The 24343-nt window shown below is 43.6% G+C and overlaps 2 long non-coding RNA genes across 3 annotated transcripts in view; one reads left to right on the forward strand and one right to left on the reverse strand.

Annotated features, from left to right (window-relative positions):
- Nucleotides 1-10991: 10991 nt before the first annotated feature.
- LOC142827159 (uncharacterized) lies at nucleotides 10992-23207 on the reverse strand. The gene is made up of 3 exons (XR_012901624.1): nucleotides 23081-23207; nucleotides 21318-21374; nucleotides 10992-11112 (listed from the first exon to the last, which is right to left on the reverse strand). It is a non-coding gene; the product is annotated as an uncharacterized LOC142827159 (long non-coding RNA).
- The window catches only part of LOC102446284 (uncharacterized), a 43347-nt gene continuing 33186 nt past the window's right edge, over nucleotides 14183-24343 (forward strand). Inside the window, exon 1 of one of the 2 annotated variants that reach the window (XR_012901625.1) lies at nucleotides 14183-14397. This is a non-coding gene — a long non-coding RNA (uncharacterized LOC102446284). The remainder of the gene's footprint in view (nucleotides 14398-24343) is intronic. The other variant, XR_012901626.1, reaches the window with a different exon arrangement.

Raw genomic sequence — 24343 nt, forward strand, 5'->3', positions numbered from 1 at the left:
TGAAAGAGTCTTTTCAGAAAAAGGTTTCTTTTTTTTGTAGAAAGAGGATTACCAATACCAGAAAAACCCCTCTGTTCTTTCAATTTACTTTTGGAAGAACATGATTGCAGTGCAGACGTAACTCAGGTTTTGTCAGAAAAATGGCCATTTTTTCCGACAAAACTCTGTAGTGTAGACATACCCAAAGAGATCAGGTAACCTCTACAATGTCTAGCATGTTAGTTAGGGCAGAGAATCTATTGCTGACAGCTATACAAAACTTGTTGGCTAAGCCCAGCATGCAGAGAGGTGCATTAATGTCAGATGTTTTCATCACAGAGTTTACTTATAGCAGTGTCAGTACCATGCAGGCCACTAGGTAATAATCTGTCTTTGCAGCACATTCCACTCCACAATGTACTCTGCAGAGAGGCTGTCGTGTAGTAATGTGGCTCAACACCTTCTGAGAGATGCTGTCATGAGAGATCAAGGTCATACATTGTACGCATTGCTGCTCAAACCAATGGAAAGATTCACAGAGGTGCAGAATGTGAGCAAGCATCAGGAGCTATTGCAGGGATACCCCGCACTGTAATGGCCATTGACCTGTTCAAGCCCTGTTTGTATTTAAGTCATCCAGGGCCAAAAGATTATCATATGTAGGGACAGAGCACATGAGGTCCCAATGGATAATAAAAAATGATCTTTGATTAAATCAGCAGATTCAGTCAGTGCATAGGCTACTATGACAGCAAGGTAACCATGCTGATGTTTAGACGTGCAACAAGTAGTTACGAAGACACAGGCATTCAGGGAGGGCCTAGCCTCACCTTACATGAGGTAGCATTATTATTGTAAGTAGCTAGGATCCCCAGAATATAGAAGCAATGAATCTTCCACCTCGTGGCATCCTTGAGCTATCAGCTTTGCTCGCATTAGGCCTGAGATTGATATGTCAGGATGGTCTATTTCACATGCCATTACAACTGAATGGCCATACCGGTAAAGAGCTGCAACATTCCAGGCTGCAATTTTGATGGCAGGGCGGATATCTCAGCTATGATTGAACATAGTGCCATGGTATACTGCAGATGTGCCTGCTGACATCAGAAAACACATGCCCCCAGAAGGGCTTTGGCATGAGCCTGTCACAAGTGCACCAGGGGAAAACAGAACCAGCAGGACATCTGCAGCCAAGAGTAAAGCAGCAAGGGCTTCAAGCGGTGTGGAGGGTTAGATTATTCATGTTGATCAAAAGCAAGTGCAAACTGTCCCAAGGAGTACCTTGTTCCACTGGGATGAGATGGCAGCCTAGGAATGCAAAATGTTTCCTGGTCTACAAATACTGGCTTCATGCTATATAACCCGAGCTATTGAGTCATTATTGGTGACTTCCTGCCCCTCAGGTAGCTAGGCATAGCTGCTGTCTTGTGTCTTTGCTGCCAGCATTAGCCATTACTTTTAGGGGTTTTGTTGGATCTGTCCAATGTGCATAGTAGCCAAAGCAATATTTTGGATCAGCCTTTATCACTGAGGACATAGTCCAATGAGCAGTCCCCTATTTTAGATATTACACCCCTCCACCATGATGATGTGCAGGTCAGACAGAGGGAGAATTAAGACCTGTGTAGACTTCCCCCTGCCCCAGTCTCAGTTTAAAACAAAGTGATAATGCCTCTCTCACCCTCTGTTTTTTGTTTTCCAACTAACTCAAACAATTATTTTAAATTAATTAATAACTACCAGTAGAAGTAGGTGAAGGGCATTGGAAACACTCTGTCTGATTTGTATCACAAGTACTTCTGTGTGGTTACAGTCACATGTTTGATTGACTTGGCTCCCAAGCTGATGTTTACACTGTTGTATTCATCTTGCTCAGATGACTGTGACATGCAACCCGTATGCAGTGAAGCTGACAGGGGAAGCGAGGAGAACCAGACAGATGACAACTTCTCCATTTTTCAGAGCTGATGCAGGATGATCTGTCACCTAATGATAGGCCACCGCCTGTCATTTATTTACTTACAGCTGTAATGTGGGTAAAATGAGCAGGAAAGAGAAAAGTGACAAGAAGCGAACAAGAAACTATTTACATTTCTTCCCCCAAAGACAAATGCACTGTGTCTCTTCAGGAATACAGTATTGCCACGCAATATCCTACATATATATCAGTTATTTCTACAGGCTATAAGAACCGTTTCCGCTTGTCCATGCCAGTTGTGCAGGGTACTACGGCAGTTGAATCTTTTGCAAGATAGGTCTGCAAACCCTGCCAGGCCCACTTCTAACCCACACCTGTTGTGATCTACAAGGAGACCCTTCCTACAGTACATGAGGTGCACAAGTGTGGCCTCCATATAGGAGACTGAACCAGGGACTTAACTGAAAAGTATGAATTGCTAGAGGTAAAGATCCAGGCTCTCTAGTGGAGAGCTCCTAAGGGCACTTCTACACAGCAGGTCTAAAGTCAAATTAAGCTACACAACTTTGGCTATGTTCATTGCATAGCTGAAGTCAAAATAGCTTAACTCGGCTTTTAGCGCTGTCTACGCAGCAGGAAGTCGAAGGAAGAACACTCCTCCTTCAACTTCCCTTACTCCTCATGAAATGAGGGTTACAGGAGTCGGAATAAGAAGTCCTCCAGCTCAGCATTCTTTCAAAATAAAGGCTTGTAGTATAGACATGCACTATGTTATTTCGGAATAACACCAGTTATTCTGAAATAACACTGCTGTGTAGACGAACCCAAATAGGACTCCTCTCCTGTGGATTGGACAAAGTGGGTTAGGGACAATGTTGACCTGTGGCTTACAGTGCCAGTGTTGTGTGACTGGTCCATTAGATGACCCCACCGAAGTGCAGAGGGCCTTCTTCTGCTTTCCCTACCACTCCTGTGAATATCGTTCATGAGGTCCAAGTTGTTCATATGGGAAATAACAGGGATGGGGGACTCATTCTCATTTCTGAAAGGCCCGTTTACTTGTGGAGTCCAAGTGGCATATTAGTCTTCAGAGAGAGGTGAAAAAGAATCCCTACACACTACATTCAGCAACAAGCATGGGATACGGCATTGCATTTTTTTACTTTTCATCTGCTTTGGGGGAGATGTAAGGGGCTTTTGGACTTGCCATTAATTTATTTATTTAAGAGCAGGCCAGGGGCCATTTATCCTGTGGCTGCACTCGCAACATCTGTCATATATACCATATTTTGTCTTAGTAGTTTCTTCCCTTTATTATTCAATAATGAAGTATTCAGAAACAGGGGGAAAAGAGGATTTTAAACCAAAAGCGCCACAATGCCCAGGTGCCCAGGTGCTTCCATACCGTCTCCCATGTCAGTGTGATAATGAGCAGTGTTCTTGGCATTTAATTGAAGAAACCGTAATGTAGGTGGGCTATCTGCATGAAACAGTCATGTAGTTTGTTTTCTGCCCAACTCCCCACCATCCTCCCTGCTAGTCCTGATTCAAGGAGGCTTGTTGGACTGGTGAGAAGGAGCAGATAGGCAGAACATGCTCTACCCTTGCTAGTCATAGCTGATAGACAGTTCCTTGCAGACTCTTGCCAGCTACTAAACCTGCATTGATTCTACATACTAGGCAGAGAATCAGGGAGCCATGATTGATGGTTTTCCTTCCTTCTCTTTGCTGAGTATTAACTGGGCAAAGTAGAGAATCTGGCTCTTAGAATCAACTCCTAAAATGCTAAAGTTCCTACAGCATCTCATCAGATTTATGACACCAAGACACATGATTTTACATTCACAGAACACAGAATGGAGATATAGGAAAAGAGAGAACCCGTTGTCCTATGACTTAAACAAAAGTTTTTTTTGGTGAAGACTTTTTGATACAATGGAGCACGTACTCCCTGAAATGGCCATTATAGATATTAAATCTGCTTTCACCTACTCAGATGTCCAGTTTAAGTCAGTTCTTCATTTATAAACATTAGTGTTCATAATCTGCAAACAGAATATTAATATTAAGTTCCCCATATAAGAATTTTTGGGTTATTTTGGAGAGGGAAGGGGAAGGATTATTGTATGTTAGTATCAGGGCCTACAACTGTAATGTCTTCAGAGTCAAGATTAATAAACTAAGATCAATATTTTTCAATACTAATTAATATTAAATATTTCATTTGGGGACATAATGGAATATTGGATTTCTGGCAGACCCATTGGCACACATAATAATACAACTACGTTCACATTATATGTTCACATTATATACTTTTAATTAACTTTCCCTTTTGTGTAAATTTTGATCTAATGATTAATTTCTTATTTTGAATACAGCGTGTAATTAACAAATACCAATAGCTAAGTCATAAAAAAATTAATTCTGGCTGGGATGATTTAGTTGGGATTGGTCCTGCTTTGGGCAGGGGGCTGGACTTGATGACGTCCTGAGGTCTCTTCCAGAATCATAGGATTCTATGTTTTTATGATTCTGTAGCTGCGTAGTGATGCACCCATATGGCACAAATCCTAACTAATGCAACTTCTTTCCTTCCTCCCCTTAAAAATCATGGCTTCCTTGATAATTTCTGTCTGAGTTTGGCCCATATCAACATTTCACAGCATAACCTAAGTCAAACACATGGAAGCTATAGAAGTTTAAAGGAAAACAATGGTGAAAGACACTGTATTTTCTGTACCTTTCATCCCAATGGGAGGTGAATCAAATAGGCTTAGAGAAGTTATTACCCCCTTATAGAGAGTCTATTCAGAGGTGGTTTGGGATATTTTGGCTATCCAGACTGCCTTAAAAAAAATCTGTCTTTAGCTAAGGGTTTGTCTACACTTGGGCTACGTCTACATTGGCATGATCTTGTGCAAATATTCTTTAACGCAAGAGTTCTTGTGTTAAAATATTTGCACAAGAGAGCGTCTATATTGGCTGGGACTCATCGTAAGAACGATGCGCTTTTGCGCAAAAGAGCGTCTATATTGGCGAGACGCTCTTGCAGGAGCCCGGAACCATTTTGGAGCGGGCAAAAGAGCACCAGCCCTTTCCAGGGGTGGGGGCTGGAGCTCCTTTGAGACACGTGCTTAAAGGGATCTCCCTGGACAGCCGTTTCTCTCCTGCTGCATGCTATAGGACCTCTTGCAAGGACTGACAGCCATAGCAGTTGTACTTGTGGTTGCCCTCTGCCTTGTTGGACACCACAGCCTTGTGCCTTAGTGACATTAGCTGATTTTTTTTTTTTTACCTCAGCTCTCTTTTTGTGCCATGGAGCCAGGGGTGGCCTTGTGCCTGCTCTGGTGCCTTCTGGCCATTTTGGAGTGCCTGCAGCTGCTGCTCCATGCTGCTGCACTCCTTGTCCCGGACCTCGAGGTGTAGGTTGCTCTGCATTCCGTCACCAGGGAGGGCGCCTGCTGGTGTCCACAGGAACCGAGGGTCCCTGGGGTGGTGCCTGGCCCAGGTGTTGGCTCCTGCCCCCTGGCCCTCGCTGGCCCGGACATAGCCCATGCACAGCTCTTTGACCTTAGCCTGGACCTGCTCAAGGGTCCGGGCTGGATGACCCTGGTCAGAGATCGCCTGGGCCATGAGGCGGAAGATGTCCGCGTTGCACCAACGGGAGTGGGTGTCGTGGAGGGCCTCCTCATCAGACCAGAGGTCCAGGAGGGCCTCGATCTCCCCTGGGGACCAGGACGGGGTGCGCCGCTTCGTGCCCCTTGGGGCCTCCTGCGCTGGAGGTGCGGGTAGCTGTCGTCCCCCCCTCCCCCGGAGCAGCCATCCTGGGCTGGTGGTGTGGTGGCTGTTCAGGTATGGAGTAGAGGCACATGGCAGAGCTGGATGGCAGAGGTGGCAGAAGGGCTTCTGCCTCGTGGCCTCTGCAGGCTGTGTCTGCCTTTAAGGGGGCTCAGCTTACCAGGAAGTCCGGGAGCTGCCTGTGCGTATGGAGCGTCCAAGCAGCCACTAGGGCTTTTTTTCTGTTAGGATGGCTCTTGTGCAAGATCGCACCAATATAGACACAGCCTTGAAGTATTGCAGCGGCAGCAGTGCAGCTGTGCTAGCTGTAGTGCTTCGTGAAGATGCTACTTATGCTGACAAGAGAGCTCCCGCTGGTGTAGATATTCCACTCTGTCTACACTAGGGTTGGGTCAGTATAACTACATCACTCATGGATGTGGAATTTTCACACTCTTCTGTGATGTAGGTTTAATTACATAAGTTTGTAATATTGACCGGGGCTTACGTTAGACATACGGCCCCGATCTCAGCAGGCTACATTCTCTATTGCCTTGCCTCTTGTTTAGTCATTTAAACCTGGGAAAAGTACAAAGCGGGTATAAAAAGTGACTATGATTTTGTAGCATTCTATTTACACCCACTTTAAATTGCTGTGAGTAACTGCATCAAGTGCCAGGCAACTGAGAGCTCTACGGTGTATCTGAGAACATCACCACTAACTAGCCAGGAAATACAACATTCCCATAAGCGGAGCCTTTCTTGGAAATTAACAAAGATATGTTTCTAGGAATGAGAGTTCATGGGATATTGTGTGAGACAGGGACATGAGGATGGATTTGTAATACAATGCTGTGATCTTTATTATTAGTTTTTCTGGCAGTTAATACAGATGGTCGAGTACCAAAGCAACTGGCAGTTAATAAAGATGGTTGAGTACCAAATGCACAAATCTAGTATGTACCTCTAGATTTTTCATTTGGTATTTGCAAGAAGTCCGAAATACTCTTTTGGAATGCCTTTTTCTCATTTCTCCTATCCTAGCTTTTTCCTAGCCTATCCTGACTAGGAACACATATGCTTCATCTATACCAGCGATGTGCAACTTGTGGGAGGTGGCGGTTGTTCTCCTGAGGTGGGTCGCAGTGCCTTGATCCAGGCTGGCTGGTATTTTCTTTTCCCGGCTCAGCACCCGTACATGCCGGGGAGGAGGGAGAGGAAGGGAGGAGCAGGGAAGTGGCAGGAGTGGAGTGGCAATTAAGCGGCTACGCTTTTTTTCTTTTTTCTCCTCAACAAAATTTTTCTGGGCTCCTTTTATTGGGTCTGGGGGTCGCAAATGCAAAAAGGTTGTGCACCCCTGATCTATTCAATCTCTGCTAATCTTTGTACATGTCTGTAGTCAATTAAGTTAGGAGATTGATTCACTTCATTTTCATGACCATTATCTGTGCATTGCTACTGAGCACTAAGTCCACAGCATACTTTTGAGGGACTTATCCCAAATGATAGCTTGTATTTATATAGCATCTTCCTCTCATGTCTTTGGATACAAAAGAACTGCTATATAAGCTATGTGCATGCGGATCACTTTACCTACTATTGAATTCATGCATCCTTGGTATCAAATATGGTGACTGGTTTAATCTCATACATTAGTGAAAAATGAGTTATGCAAATGAAGCTGCAGGAGGAATTTTTAAGTAGGTGGAATGTAATTACCTGAATTGGAATTGACATACAAACTCTTGATTTAAAAATTCCATAGGATCTTTTATAACCATGCTTAGTCAGAACTTAAATTTTATATCTCATCCACAGGGTGAGACCTCCAGCAATCATATTTCCTAATACCTTGGCATAGGTTTAGTACAAACTTTGAGGCTATGTCTACATTGCTCATTCTTGCACAAGAAGATATGCAAATAAGCTGCAGTGAATATCGCTGTGCCTCATTTGCATACCTAAAGAGCCGCCATTTTTGCATAAGGGGCTTTTGTGCAAGAAGGAGCAGTCTACACTGCTTCTTGTGCAAAAACCCCCTCTTGAGTAAGAGCCATTCTGCTGCTTATTTTCAGGCAGAACGGCTCTTGTGCAAGAAGGGGTTTTTGTGCAAGAAGGAGCAGGATAGAGTGCTCCTTCTTGCGCAAAAGCCTCTTGCACAAAAATGGAGGCTTATTAGGTATACAAATGAGGTGCAGCGATAGTCATTGCCACGGCTCATTTGCATATCTTCTTGTGCAAGAATGCGCAGTGTAGACGTAGCCTAAGGGAAAAGCTTCACCTGCTGAAGCACTATGGATACATCTTGCAACATATAAGTGTTGCTTATAGATCTTCCATCAAAATATTGAGATTATAACGGTTTCTAGGCAAGCTACATTGTTATCCATTCTAAGGGGTTATGCCTAGATTATGGGGTTATCCCAGAAAAATTCTGCCACGTCCAGGAAATGCGTCTGCTCTTCTGACTTTTTTTGTGGAAGAGCAGACGCGCTCTTTTGGAAGCCCTGTCTTCCTTGTGCCATGAGGAAGAGGAGGTTTTTCCAAAATTTGGCCCAGTGTAGACAGGCCAAATTTCAGAAAAGCCTCTCCTGACAAAACTATCAGAAAAAGGTACGCAAATTGCAAAGCACAATTTGTGTACCTTTTTCCAACAAAAAGTGGCAGTGTAGACATAGTCAGGGTCTCTGAGTGCTTTCTCTACAGGTGTCAGGTCTTGGGCCTCTCCTCAGGTGAGACAGAAACTGCTTCTTCAAAACAAACCAAGCTTTATTTTACCCAGAAGGAGCACAGAATTTAGAGAAGTAAATTTAAAATAAGTCATAAATACACATTCCCATACCTAAACATAGGAAACTGGCTGGTCTTGTTTATTCCACATCTTTGAGTTGGGAGAAACTGCTTAGCCTTTTGTAGCCAGGTCCCATAGTCTCAAAATATTCTCAAAAATCTGCAAGGACTCAGGGTTATTGGGCAGATATTCTTGCTGTGTCCATAGAGTCTCTGCATGGGAAGTCTATCTGTAACACTCACTTCATGTACCCTTATTCTAAAACAACACTCTTCCACATGACATGAAATTCCTAGTCTCAGTGTGAGTGTATTACCAATGTAATGTGACTTTTGGAAGGGTTACAGCACATTTTTAATGATGTATGAAATGAAAAATCCCTGTGTAATACACAGAAAGCATGTACAGTGCTTGGTGATACACTGCCAATAATTTTAACAAGAGTTTGTCTATCATTTTCCACTTCAGTCAGCAGTGCATCTGATGTTCCCTGGATAAAATATTTTCCTCCTTTGTTACCCTTCTCAAGTCCCTCCATTTCACATTCTCTCCTTTGCACCAATTATCTGTTAATACAAGATTCGTTCCCTTCCCAAATGTATCAGTCTTTCTATAGTCACATCCTTTGCACTAGTGCCTCTCAACTTTTCTTGATACTTCATGGAAGCTCCTTTAAATGGTTATTCTATCTGACAACATTATGACTAAGGGATCCTTTGGGGAGTGGTGGTGGTGGTGGCTGCCCCCACAGAGTGGGTGGGTCTCAAGCCCTCACCCTCCGGTGGCTCACTTCTTATCCACTATGCCACTGGAGGAGCCCCCTTACCTCCCTTCCTTCGGAGCTGCCCTTATCTTTTCTGTGTTCCATGGGGTGCCAACTCTGTATCTCCGGAAGCTTCTGGTGGCGGATCCTTGGATTCTTTGCAGAGAGCACAGGGAGATTCATAAGGTTTGACAGGGATCCTCTCAGCTGGATATCTGCATAACAGCTCACCAAGTAATACTGTGAGTCTCTACCAAGATCCAGTAGCCCATTGGGTCATCAGAATCATTGTGAAATGCATGTACGGATAATGTGAAAGAAAATTATGTACCTGTACTAAAAATTGTATTCTTGGAATTAAGGCTGGTCCACCAGGAGGTGACAAATCTTAGGAATGCTCCTTTCAGGCTGGTTAAGTGGGGCTGGTAAGATGGGGTGTGCTGATGCTTTGGAGGCAGTGAACCTCTGAATACTGTGAGTGTCCATTGGCGGGGCACTCAGGAGAGACACTACCAAGGCTCAGGGTTGGAGAATCCCATTTGCTAGCCTATTAAGAGACAGCAGGGCCTGTGAAGGCCTAGAGGGAGGTGTTCATGTTGTCCATAGTTGGTGGAGTTGGGGAGCTGTCCTCTGGCAGGCACAAACAAGGCTTCCCCACCCTAAGGGCAGGTGGCAGTGAGGTGCTGCACAAATGTAGGTTCTCCTAGGATGCATCACAAACTCTTTCTCACAATAGCAGCTGTGATGGTCACAACTGGTCATTCCCCTCTATCTTGCTGTGAGCCGATTGGTCAGGTGGGTCGTTTGGTTCTGAGTGTGGGCAGGCTCTTTTGGCTATACCAGAGGTCTCACCTCACTGGTGAGAGCGGGTTGCATCTCTCCTGGCTAGTGGATGGAGACACGGAACTCCAGGAGGGAAGGAATAAGTGGTTTTAAAGTACATCTTTCTCAATGCACACCGCTATTTCCCAGTCCCATCTATGAACAACGTCTACTTTCTGTGTGTGGCGTGTGGGCAGCAGAGAGGGAGGAGGAGTGAAGATGACCTGGAATATATCTTTGTTGTAGTTACACTGACCAATCAGTCACTAAATATTATCCATTTTTTGGGGGTGTGCCATTTCTCTAATGATCTTGGGCCAAATTATGATCTCGATTGCACCTGGGCATGCCCAGAGCAGCTCTACTAAAGTCATTGGAGTTATTCTGAATTTAGGTCCTGCTTCTGGAAAGCACTTAAGCACCTGCTCAAATCTATCCTTATTCAGCAAAAGTAGCTACACAGGTGCTTAATATGGCTGCTTTCTTGAGTTGGCAATATCTTAGCAGTGTAAAAGAGAGTGTGACCTATTAATAAGCATGCATGAATATATTTATGTGTATGTATTATTTCTGTAAATGTATATATTAAGGGTGAAATCCTAGTCCTATTCAGGTCAAGGGCAAAACTCCCATTGGTGTCAATGACACCGGGATTTTACCCTCTTATTTATATATAGTGTGTCTGCGTGTGTCTGTGTGTGTGTGTGTGTGTAAAAATAATGTGAGCATATAAAATAGATAATTCCTGAATTTTAAGTTCTGGTATTTACAAAATGCCCAAAAGCACAATAGAAACAGGTTTTCAAATAAACAATGTTTACTAGCTGCCTTTCACTTCCTTGATCTCATAAAGATACATTTGTATTTCACACGAAGCAGTCTTTGCAGGTGCACAATAAGCAATCAAGGCTCACCCCATGCATATCAGGAGAAACCACATAATATACACACAGTTTGGCTTAATCCAGTAAGGCAAAAACCAGCAGCAATTAAGTGATGTCATCCCATGCTATCTGTCATTCCGCGTCTTTTTCTGTCTGTACCTGAACCTGAAAACTTTAATTAAAAATAACTGAAAATAGAATCAAATATTTTGTAGCTGAGTTGTCCTTAAAAATATGAATGAGTCAGTTAGATAACATTCACAACACCAGTAGCTCAGAGGCACTTTAGAGAATACGTTTCCATGCACAGACATTTGAAACCAAAATTGCAATGTTCTAAATGGAATTAGATGAGTGAAACCATGTCATACTGAGATGAAATATAAATAAGTGCTTAGGGCCCACTCTATGAAAAATAGATGCACTTTTTTAAAGCATTTTCTTCTGCGGAGGTTTTACTTCTCTAGGACCTTTTTGTGGGATTGTTGGTTCCCCCCTCCCCTTCGTGTAGTAGAATGTGGTTTTGCTACTTATTTAAACCCTTCTTTCAACTTAATCTCTATCTCTGTATTAAGCCCCCATGGACCTACAGATGCCAAGGGCAGATGGATACAATAGGCATTGTGTGTTCAAAGGTACAACCTACAGAAAATTCATTTGTTAAAAGTCTTGGAAACATTTCCAAGGAGGTTGCTTCATAAATAGTGTTCATGTGGGGCAGATCTGACTTGTGCTGCTGTCTTTTGTGCAGATATTCCATGAGGATATAATATGCCATTTACTCTCAAATTGATACATATAGTAACATTTAGGATAACTTTTTCTAAATCCCAGTCCCAGCTCAATCTCTCTCCCCTCCAAAGCCCCCACCCCTGCCTCTTCATTTCTTGTCCTAGTCTCCAAACCATTCCTTTCTTTTTTTTCTCCCAGTCACCATTAGAAGCATTTTCCAAGACCCTCTTTTATTTTGTACCAAAGCACGCACGTTACTGACCTACTCTCCCACCTATAAAAAAGGGCATTTGATGCATCCTCCTCTCATCCCCCATTTACTTTATGCATCTGCTAGAGAGAAATAAAAGGGCATCTTCATCTCTCAGATTCTGAGCATACAGCCTCCACTGTTCTGCATAACTCTGGTGGTGAGACTAAGGGTATAGCTACATGCTTATTTCAGAATAACTATTCCAGAATAGGCTTTATTCCTCGTAGAGTGAAGTTTACAGATTTCGGAATAAGCTGTCCATTATTTCAAAATTATTTTGAAATAACAGAATGGCTGTGTAGATGCTCGGATTGTTATTTTGAAATAATGCTAATTATCTCGAAATAACGGTGCAGTGTAGATGTACCCTTAGTGATTATTTCTAATGGTCTAAAAATTTACTCCAGCCTGTTGTACCAGTCCTATATGGTAAACAGCAAAACCACTTTTAAAAAAAAATTAATAAAAGATTCTCTTCCTCCCCCCCCCCCCATTAATGAAACAGCCTTCCTTCTCTGGCTTTCTACTGGCTTTTTACCTTTGAAACACAATACACAATATATTTAGGGCATGGGGGGAATTTGACACTCTGAGGTTCTGAATGCTCTCCATTCTTATTGGCTTCAGCAACTTGTGCACAGAAAGAAGGGATGGATTCATGAATAGCTAAATGCTGAGGGCATGATTCTGTTCTCTCACCAATGTAAATCAGGAAGTGATGTCAACAGAGTTAAATTATGGTGAGATCAGAATCTTGTTCTCTGTGTGTCTCATATGTCCTTTGGGTGTACAAAATGTCCAAACATGTAGTTTTCTCATCTAGGACCTGATCCAAAGCCCCTTGAAGTCAGTGGGCAGAATCCCATTAGTTTTACTGGTCTTTAGGTCAGGCCACTTGGGTTTCATTTTAAACTTCAGTGTTCTTATATGGTGGATGCCCAGAACTTGCATTTGGGTGCTCACATGAGCAACTAGCTTTTTGAGAACTCAATCACTTGGGGTACATCTACACAGTAGCATTAATAACACAGTATAAGTCTACACTACAAGCCTTTATTTCTAAATAATGGTGAGCTGGAGGACTTCTTATTCCGGCCCATGGTAAATCCCCATTTTATGAAGAGTAAGGGAAGTTGAAGGAAGAGTGTTCTTCCTTCAACTTCCTGCTGTGTAGACCGTGCCAAAAGCCAAATCAATCTATTTTGACTTAAACTACTCAATTGATGTAGCTGAAGTTGTACCGCTTAATTCGACTTTAGCCCTGCGGTGTAGACATATCCTTAGGTATCTTCATTTGTCATATAGCAAAGCTACAGTGAGTTGTTATACTTACAACAAATGAGCCTAGGGCGTACCACACAGCCAGAGTTACCCAGAAAATCACTTCTGTTACAGACATTTTAATATTATATTCCAATTATTGCATATTGCATCGCATGTCTTGGGATGGTCTTGGTTACTTGGTTACAGCATGCTCTTTCCATACAAAGTCAATGCATGACTTACTCTTCAGTTTACACTCCAGGCTTATTTTGCCTTCTGTAAATGGTTCCCCCTTGCTTTAGCTAGTATAGACATTTGGGGTGCATCTACACAGCAGGGCTTAGCTCAATTTGCATAGCTTATTTTGAGTTATGTCAATTGCATAGCTTATTTTGAAATAGCTTATTGCTATTCTACACAGCAGTTATTTCGAGATAGAGCACTCTTCCTCCAACTTCCCTTATTCCTCATAAACTGAGGGTTACAGGAGTCAGAGTAAGAAGTCCTCCAGCTTGACAGTATTTCAAAATTATTTGGAAATAACTGCCTGCTGTGTAGACATGAACTAAGTTATTTCGGAATAGCACTAGTTATTTCAAAATAGTGTTGCAGTGTTAGGCGTACCCTTGGAGTCTGAGCTGAGTGACCCTATAAGTCTATGACTTACCTATCCTAGTTAGCACAGATATTCTGTTTCCAGCCTATGAATACATTTAAATTCTATTCCTGTCTCCCAAGAAATGAAGCCTCAACCATGCTTCACTCATGTCAAGCCAGGCCTACCGTATGTATGTCCTGAAAAATATATTTCAGGATCTGTGACCCATGCAGTTTGACAAACAAGTTTTTCCTAGACAAAGGAATGTTGATTTACCTGTCTTCCTTGGAACATGTGTAAGTTAAGCATTCTAAACCAGAGCTATGGAAACTTCATTTTAAAAGGAAACCAAGTGTGTGTGTGTGTGGGGGGGGGGGGGGGGGGGGGATTTGAACTCAGCAAGGGAGAGAGCATTGCAGTGTGAATATGTAGGTATATCTGGGAGTGTCATCCTAACTCTGGAAACAGACATTAAACTTTTTGGGGAAATATAAGGAAAAGCAATGGTACTCATTTTACTGAGGAACCTGCATGGGGGAAGATCATGATTCATGAATATTATGGTGCCAGGTTTGACTGAAAACCAGCAAGCTCTGCAGAAAAAAATGTAGGTGAGAGACTGTTTTAGACAAAGGAGTATAACCTAAATCTAGTGTACATGTGATATAATTTTTGGGTGGGTGGGGGAGAGGTGGTTTGTAACTGGTCACTGTTAATATTACCGTTGCTCATTTGCTTTTAAATCTTTACTTTTGTTAATAAACTTGTATTTGGTTTTGGTTTTGCTATAAATAGGTTACAGTGCTGTAGTTTTTATAAAGGACCAGCTCCTGAGTTGAACTAAGCTAGCTGTGTGAGCACTGTATCTTTGGAGACAGATCACTTAGTTGCTATTGTCAGTGTCCAGTAACGGTCTGGATACTACAGAGAGAGAAGTTGGGCTTGATGTGTGCACTAGTCTGCACAGATATGATGAGGTCTGCAGAGACCTATAAGTCAGTGATGGTGGGACCAGAGGCTATCGATTGCAGGGAGTTGAACCATAGTCGGCATAAACAAGACTGCTTCACGCTAAAAACTGGCAGTGACAAGGTACCTCACAACCAGGGGTGCAATGGGGAGGATCCCAATGTGCACATTCTGCTGTTTTTTCTCATTAAAAGAAATGACCTCCTCTGAGTGAAAAGCTGAGAAGAGAATTGCAATTGTAAAGTCAAATTCTGCTTCTATTTTTACGTGTGTGTGTGTGTGTGTGTGTGTGTGTGTGTGTGTAAAACACCACTCACGTTGCTAACTGTTAACTAACTGTTAACAATCATTTGTAACTGCATGTTATTTTGGTAGATAAAGAAAAAGTCAAATATATTTAGCCATGCACTTCCATAAGTGGTTTATTACTGCCATGGTGAAAGGTTTGTAGGTAGTGAGTCACAGAAAATTCATGTTCTGTTTACAGTGAAAGACCATTTCAGCTGCACAGATGCATATATTTATTACAAAGACCCTCTAGTTCAGGAAATATTATTTGGGAGTTTTCTTCGGGCATTGTTGCCTCCCATTTGCCAAAAATAGTCACCCCACAACTTACATAGCAAGTCAACTTTGAGACTTGTATTCTAAAATGTGTTCCCAGATGATGAATTGCATACTATGTCAACTACGTCTTTGTCATGAGATTCTATTTCCTATTTATAGTTGAAATGAAACACTTGAGACAAATTCTAAACCAAAGCAATTTCATATAAATCTCATAAATTTTTCCTTATGTGTGCATCAGTTTTTTTTTTTTTTTTAAAAAAAACCTCCTGTACTATCTTTTCAGCTCTGCAGGACATTTTCAGCAATCAACTTGTTTTGAGATCAAAGTAGGAGACTCTCAAGATTGTGAAACTCATAATGTATCCATGTAATCTAGATACCATGCCTTTTGAGTATACTCCCTTTCAAATGCTAAGGGGAAAGAACACTTAATCTTCATACAGTGCAAAAACATCCAAAATGTGATAGTTTGGGGGATAAAAAAATAATTATCTCCATAACAGATGAAATTATTTAGTTACTTCCCCTGGCTCTTCTTGCTTGCTTGTTTGAAACTATAAGTAATTTCTATTAAGTTTGTACTTCAAAAACTTTCTTCCATATTTTATTGCTTTCAAGATCCACACTCTCCTTTTCTTTCCTTTGAAGTACATCATTTATTCACCTTATGCACAATAATCTGCTCTGTTGTAGAGTTTGGGATAGCAGGAACTGGAATAGGATGCTTACTTAGAGATACCACTGTGAATGTCTGAAAGCAAGAGATGCATCCATCTCTTCCCACTATGCACAACCCTAATCAGCATTGGTAAGCCAGTTTCTCATTAATGGAGTTCTCAGTGACAAGACATCTTTCAGTTAGCAATAAGGGGAAAGGATAATAACTCCCTGTAATGTACAATGTGATAAGGACATAGTGTGTATATGTTATGCACAGTCTTCAGTCCAGTTTCTTTTAGCTGCATCATTTGCTTGCAACTGGGGAAAAACACCAGCACTTACCTGACAGAAATAGCATTTCAGTATGTCTACACTACGAAGTTAATTCGAACTAATGGACATTAGTTTGAATTAACTTTGATAGGTGCTACACTAGCGCTCCGCTAGTTCGAACTTAATTTGAACTAGCAGAGCGCTTAGTTCGAACTAGGTAAACCTCATTCCATGAGGCCTAAGCCTAGTTCGAACTTACTAGTTCGAATTAAGGGGTGTATAGCCCCTTAATTCGAACTAGTGGGAGGCCAGCCCTCCCCAGCTTTCCCTGGTGGCCACTCTGGCCAACACCAGGGAAACTCTATTTCCCCCCTCCCAGCACCGGACCCCTTAAAGGGGCAAAGGCTGGCTACGGTGCCCGTGCCAGGTGCAAGCATGCCAGCACCCAGCTAGCAGACCCTGCACCTGGCACGGCTCGAGCCAGCCACCCGATGCCCCCCAGCCCTCCCCATCTTCCCGGGACAAGGCTGGCGGCTCCCGGGAGCTTGCCCAGGACCGCAAGAGGCGGGCACCCGCCTGGTCTAGTGCGGACATCGTGGACCTCGTCCACGACCTCCGCACTAGGCACAGGAAAGTGGCCATCTAGGGCAGGAGAGCTGCCAGCCTGGCCACCCAGGAGCAGGTGTGCATGAAAATCAAGGGGGTCCACTGAGACCCCTGACCCTGAGCCCTGAGCTTACAATGGCCATCCTGGGTCAGACCAAAGGTCCATCTAGCCCAGTAGCCTGTCTGCCGACAGCGGCCAACCCTAGGGACCCTGGAGGGGATGGACCGAAGACAGTGACCAAGCCATTTGTCTTGTGCCATCCCTCTCCAGCCTTCCACAAACGTTGGGCAGGGACACCACTCCTACCACCTGGCTAATACCACTCCTTGGACCCAACCTCCATCACTTTATCTCACTTCTCTTTAAACTCTGTTCTAGTTCTAGCCTTCACAGCCTCCTGCAGCAAGGAGTTCCACAGGTTGACTATTTGCTTTGTGAAGAACAACTTTCTGTTACCAGTTTGAAGCCTGCTACCCATTCCTTTCCTTTGGTGTCCTCTAGTCCTTCTTTATGGGAACTAATGAAAAACTTTTCTGTATGCACCCTCTCCACCCCACTCCTGCTTTTAGAGACCTCTATCCTGTCCCCCCTCCGTCTCCTCTTTTCTAAGCTGAAAAGTCCCAGTCTCTTTAGCCTCTCTTCATATGGGACCTGTTCCCAACCTCTGACCATTTTAGTTGCCCTCCCCTCTCCCACCTCCTTTTCCTAGTCTCCCCCAGTTTTGTTCAATAAAGACAGATTCCATTTTTGAACACAATTGTCCTTTATTTTGTACATCAAGAAGAGGAGCTAGGGAAGGGTAAGTGGAAGGAGGTGAGGGAGGAATGGGGCACGAGCCCCCGATGGGGAGGACTGGGTTGGCTCTGCGGGCTTCTGGGGGTGGAAGCTCTCCTGCAGCCCCCCAATTGCTCCCTCTCCCCAGATGTCAGCCTGCGGCAAGTGCAGCCGGTCTGATGGCCGAGTGCTGTGATGTGCCCAGTGTGGGCACTCAGGGCACTCCAAGCCAGGACTGCTTTGCAAGCGGGGCACCCCTGAGAACTGTCTGTCCGGGGTGAGGGTCGGGACCCTTTAAGCACAGTCCTCGGCTAGCCTGAGACAGCATCTCCACGCTCTAAGTCCTCCTCTGATGCCCTGCCGGCACTGCTTCCGGCCAGCCTTAAACCCGGTTCAGGGTCCACTCTGTGTGGACATGCTAGTTCGAATTAGCAAAACGCTAATTCGAACTAGTTTTTTAGTCTGGATCCATTAGTTCGAATTAGCTTAGTTCGAATTAGCGCTGTAGTGTAGACATACCGTCAGTTACTTCTGTGCAAAGTGCATGTGAAAAGTGGGGATTTATGAGAAATGAAGCATGCTGTTGAAGAAACATGGGGTGGAAGAAGAGTTGCTGAAGTAGTAATTATGCTTACCCCTTTTTATGGCACTTTGAAAACATAAAGAGCTGAGTAAAATATTGAATAATTGAGTCTCTTTTTTATTATAGTTCTAGCCCCAAAAAGATACTCCTTTTCCATGTTTTAAATGCGTAGTGTTGAAATAAATGTAATTACACTGAGATTTAATATATTGGCTTACATGCTACTGAAGCTTTGAATCACAAATGCAGCTCTGATAGGAACTCTTGGCACAGCGTGGGAGAGAATGAGAATGTATGTCAGGCATAGGAAACATAGAGAATGATGTTTACATAATTACAGAGTTGTGAAACTAGCCATCAAATTGAGAATTAAGGTGGATATAGAATCCTTTCAAACTGTACACATGTGCAGGAAACAAAGAACAGCATTTGGAGTTAGAGGTTCCTTAACTTTTCATGTTGCATTTCCTTTGTTAGTGTGAGTTGTACACAAGGATTTTGTTGTTTGTTTGTTTTGTTTTTTGTTGTTCAGATTTGAGTGGCAGAGAGGTGAAACTAGCGATTGACTAGCAAATGGGACAGTAACATCTCAGATCTGAGGGCCAAGTCATGACTATCTCTGGGTGCATTATAAGCAAGAGAGCGAGTACAATGCATAATGGAGGCAGACATTACTTGGATATATGGGCTCCGAGAGTGGGTGCAGGCTGTGGGAGTGGGGCCAGGGATGTGGGTGTTGAGGTGCAGGAGGGGGCTCTGGGCTGAAGCTGAGGGGCTCAGATTGTGAGAGTGGGCTCATAGCAGGGGCAGAGGTGTGGGAGGGGTGAAGGCTTTGTCTGGGGGTGTGGATTTGGGGGTGAGACCAGGAATGAAAGGTTTGGGTGCCAGAGGATGAGCAGGACTGGAGCAGGGGGAATAGGATATGTAATGGGGCGGGTGCAGGCTCTGGCAGGGAGTTTGGGTGCAGAATGGGGCTCAGGGCCAAGGCAGAGGATTGAGGTGCAGGATTCAGGATGAAGTTATGGTGCAGAAGAGATTCCAATCTGAAGCAAGAGGTTTGGAGTGAAGGATTCAGCCAGGTAGCACTTACCTCCGGCAGCTCCTGGTCAGCAGCACAGCATGCTAAGGAAAGCTCAATGTGGCTCCTGGAAGTGGCTGGAATGTCTATCTCCTAGGTTCAGGGCAGCCAGGCAGTTCTTTGAGCTTCCTACATCCACAGACTCACCCCTGCAGCTCCCATTGGCTGTAGTTTGCGGACAATGAGATCTGTGGAGCTGGCACTCATGGCAGGGACAGCATGTGGAGCCTCCCTGCACTTAGGAACCACAAGGACCTGCCATCTGCTTCCAGTAACCACATGAAGCTAAGAATAGACGATCCGGCCTTATCTCAGCTGTATTTAATAACCCATTCAGTGGTGCTGACTAAGGCCACCAAGATCTGTTTTTGACTAGATGTTCTGGTCAAAAATTGGATGCCCGGCAGCTCAAGATCTAGACATTGGCCTCTAGTGCCCGTTCCTTAATCTGGTTCTGTATAAAGCACTTAGGGCTTGTCTACACTACTAAAGCGGCGAGGAGTCCTGTGGCACCTTATAGACTAACTGAAGTGTAGGCGCATAAGCTTTCGTGGGCAAAGACCCACTTCGTCAGATGCATGTAGTGGAAATTTCCAGAGGCAGGAATAAATATGCAGGCCAGGATCAGGATGACGAGGTGGATCCAATCAAAGAGGATGAGGCCCACTTCTAGCAGCTGATCTGGAGGTGTGAATTCCAAGAGAGCAGAAGCTGCTTTTGTAGTTAGCGAGCTATTCACAGTCTTTGTTTAATCCAGAGTTGATTGTCTCAAACTTGAAGATGAACTGTAGCTCAGCAGTTTCTCTTTGTAGTCTGGTCCTGAATTTTTTTTTGCTGAAGGATGGCTACCTTTAGATCTGCAATTGTGTGTCCAGGAAGATTGAAGTGTTCCCCTACAGGTTTTTGTATGTTGCTATTCCTAATATCTGATTTGTGTCCATTGATTCTTTTACGTAGAGACTGTCCAGTTTGGCTGATGTATATAGCAGTGGGGCATTGTTGGCACATGATGGCATATATTACGTTGGTAGATGTGCAGGAGAATGTACCAGTGACAGTATGGCTGATCTGATTAGGTCCTGTAATGGTGTTGCTGGTGTATATATGTGGGCAGAGTTGGCACCGAGGTTTGTTGCAAGGATTGGTTCCTGAGTTCGAGTTATTATGGTGCGGTGTGTAGTTGCTATCTACCTCCCAAGGCCTGTGAAAGCAAGGGATCATTGTCCAGGATGGGTTGTAGATCACTAATGATGCGTTGGAGAGGTTTTAGCTGGGGACTGTAGGTGATGGCCAGTGGTGTTCTGTTGGTTTCTTTCTTGGGCTTGTCCCGTAGCAGGAGGCTTCTGGGTACACGTCTGGCTCTGTCGATCTGTCTCCTCACTTCCTCGTGTGGGTATTGCAGTTTACAGAATGCTTGTTGAAGATCTTGTAGGTGTAGGTCTCTGTCTGAGGGTTTGGAGCATATGTGGTTGTACCTCAGTGCTTGGCTGTAAACAATGGATTGTGTGGTGTGTCCGGGATGGAAGCTGGAGGCATGCAGGTAAGTATAGCGGTCGGTAGGTTTTTGGTATAGGGTGGTATTGATGCATCTGACGAAGTGGGTCTTTGCCCACGAAAGCTTATGCTCCTACACTTCAGTTAGTCTATAAGGTGCCACAGGACTCCTTGCCGCTTTTGCAGATTCAGACTAACATGGCTACCCCTCTGATACTCTACACTACTAGTATTCAATTTAGCTGGTCTAGTGAAGACCTGTTAATTCGAATTGAGAGGGTACTCCTGTCAGCACCATTAGTCCTCCTGCTGTGTGGATGGCATGAAAATTCAATTTAAAATACACAACTCCAGCTGGAGCTGATGTATCTTAAGTCAATTTTCCCCTTTAGTTAGAGGAGGCCTTAGAGACCTTAGTAAGAGGCACTTTTCAAGATGATAGGGTTCTTCATAAATAAAACCCCACCCCTAAATGTCTATAGAAATAGGGACATCCCAGGATGTTATACTGTTCAAAAAATACCTGAATGCTTTTCTCTTCATTTATCTTGACAGCCATAGGATGCAGCCTAGAAATAAGCTGAAAAAGAAAAATTACCACTCAGCACGTTGCATGGATTGGAAAGTTCACGACAATTACTAAAGCAGAATTGTGTTCTGAACATCATAGATCACATTTAACAGCTGGTTACAAATAGTTCACAAATAAGAGCCCAAACTGGCAATGCCAACTACACCAGCAGTCCCTTGTTATGCTGTACAGAGTCCCATTGAAATCAGTGGAGCCGCATATATGTTGGTATATAGATCAAATAAGCAGACACTGAATTCCTAAATCTTCTTCATGGGGTTAAAAAGTCTCAAAGCTTAATTTAAAAAAAATTAAGTTGTTCTTGATTAATTAGACCACAACAAGCATGTGAGATTGATCTTGCTGGTTTATACCATAACTTTAAAATACTTAATTTCTTTCTTCTTTCCTTTCTCCTCCCTCACATATCTTCTCCATCTCTTCTCTCTTCCTGTTCGCTGCACTCAATTGATAGAGCCTCACTTTAAATTCAGGGCTATTTTACAAAATGGCTCCTCCATCACTAGCTTTGCATGCTCTAAATGTCAGCTCTGATTTTCAACTGCCTCTTGCAAGTTTGTCAGATAAATTTGTTCGCTGTTGCTAGATTGTCTTGCCTATTTTTAACCAAACCCTTTGGCTGGGAGTAACAATAAAGTTCTTTTGCTCAAAGACGGTGTGGTGTTTTGTTTAGGGTTTGTAGTTAGTAAATGATTCTGTACAGATGCACCCATGTTATACACCTGGGGCCAGTGTCTCTTAAAAATAAGATAACTGCAATAAAGTTAAATAACTCAAAACATATTCCCAGGTAATATTTTCAGTTTTGAAAAATAAACAGACCAGCATATGAATATGAAACTGTGCTTGAAATGGTGTTTTTCTTTCACTTGGAAATAAAATGAAAGACCTTGTAAATATTTGGATCGATTTAGTCACTAGACTTTAATTTAGAGAACTCATTTACTGTTAAAAGCCACTCACTGCCCAACAGAAAATCTAGTCCATTTAGTTACTGCATTGTGTTGCACAAAAGCGAGTGCCTCCTACAATGGTAATAGCTGAATATTTTCACTGCTCATGCAGTTTCCTTTGCTAGCTGCTGGTTCATCAAAAATTCTAATCAACTCTGATCTAACATAAAGTGCCACACTGCATTCATCATCTATTTTAGCCTTTAATGCGCCATGCAGGTTTTAATCAAAGGTATGCAACCGCTAGCAAAAAAGAAAGACAAGAATTATGACAGTGTCCTATCCAGGCATCACAGGCAGCAGATAAGTTCACCCGCCCCATGCCAAGAACAAATGCAGGAATGTAAGAGGTGCCTCTGTTTGAAATGATTGCAGAAAAACACAACTGTGGTTTCTGGGATAAGTTTTCAAAATAATGCACAGACATCTAGCTGTGCAACTCCCTGTAACACTGACACTCGTATAAACAGTGCAGGCCTGCACACTGCAGCTCGCAGGCTTCGCTTGAGATGCAGGAGCACCCTTAGCTGTCACTCCTTTTGGCCAGGGCTTTGCATGATTGGGCTCAAAGTCCTTCTCCCACTGTCTTGTCCTGCAAATTGTTTCATGCTTGTAAAGCATCGGAACCTTTTTAAAAAAAATTCAAGCAGCACATAAAATACAAATTCAGTTAAATCAAAACAATAAATACAGCTGAATAGCAATCAGGTTAGCATGGAAAATAAGAAGAGCCGGGCTTACATTTTTCCCTTAACCTTTGGTCTGGTGTCTTTTCTTCTTCTTTTTTAAAATTTCATTTTTCCCCTTACAATTTTTCATCAAAAGACTGTACGTCAGCCTCTGCTTAGCATACTTTAGATTCTGTCGGTTTATATTGCATCATTAGCACTATTTATGTGTTTCTATTTCAGTTTCACGGGAATAAATTCACCTCCCAGTTTAGCACATCCCAAGGAGGTGTACGAGTTACTTTAAAAGGGTATTCAATATTCATGATGGTTTGAACGACCAGTAAACTGCCCTCTTTGATTTAAACATAAGTTCTAGAGTCTGAAAGTGCCCATAGTTTGTTATTCCTAAGAAATATTCACAGGATAACTTAGGCCATGTTATCGCCAAAATTGTCAGCCTAATTTCCACAGGCGTGCAGTGGCCACAGTTTTTAAATTGCTTGTATGTGTTCACACTGGGGTCCTGAGATAGGCGGTGAATGTCCTTACCAGGAGCACTGTATCAATTGCATTGTCAGTGTGAGGCATTGCAGGATGGCTTCTGAAGGCAAGTAACAGTCAACAGAAGTAACATGGTATCTGCAGTCACACTGTGTTGACCTACTAACGTCAGCGGTGACACTACACCTCTCAAAGAGACGGTCTTACTAACTCGGCACAGAGGGGCATGCATTTTGTAGAAGGCACATTTAAGTGCCTTCCCCAGCCAGATGGACTCAAAGCAGCTTATGTTGGCCTAACTGTGTGATGTAAACTTAGGCATCAGTACAGTGATGTATTCTGTATCAACTTAATTTGGGTAGACATTGGCCTGAATCTTCAGGTGCAGTCCCACCTCAGCACAACCTGGAGAGTTGCTGGTCAGAGGATGGTTTGGGCATGGGCATGGGCACAAATCTGAGTAGTTCTAACTTGTGGCAGCTTTTGGCGGTTATGCCAGCTGAGGCAGTGGCATTGGAACAATTTTTAGGGTGCGGGTACTGAGTAACACCCTTCTCACCCCCCCCCCCCACACACACACCTGGTTGTGCCTTTCCCGTGGTTAGCAATGGCATTCAGTTCATCAGATCTGGGAGAGCTGGCAACCCTAGCCCCTTACTGCCCCAAGCTGGGGCCTGGGCCAAGGCTAGGAGCTGAGCCCCAGGCTGGCAGTGGGACTCCCGTGGCAGCGGAGCCTCCAGGGCCAGTGGCCTGGACTCTGGAGCTGGCATAGCTGGCAGGTTCTGGATCCCAGAGTTGGTGGGTGATGGGACCCCAAGAGCTGGCAGGGCCT

This window comes from Pelodiscus sinensis, chromosome 2 (assembly GCF_049634645.1).
Source record: "Pelodiscus sinensis isolate JC-2024 chromosome 2, ASM4963464v1, whole genome shotgun sequence".
Classification (NCBI taxonomy): Eukaryota; Metazoa; Chordata; order Testudines; family Trionychidae; genus Pelodiscus; species Pelodiscus sinensis.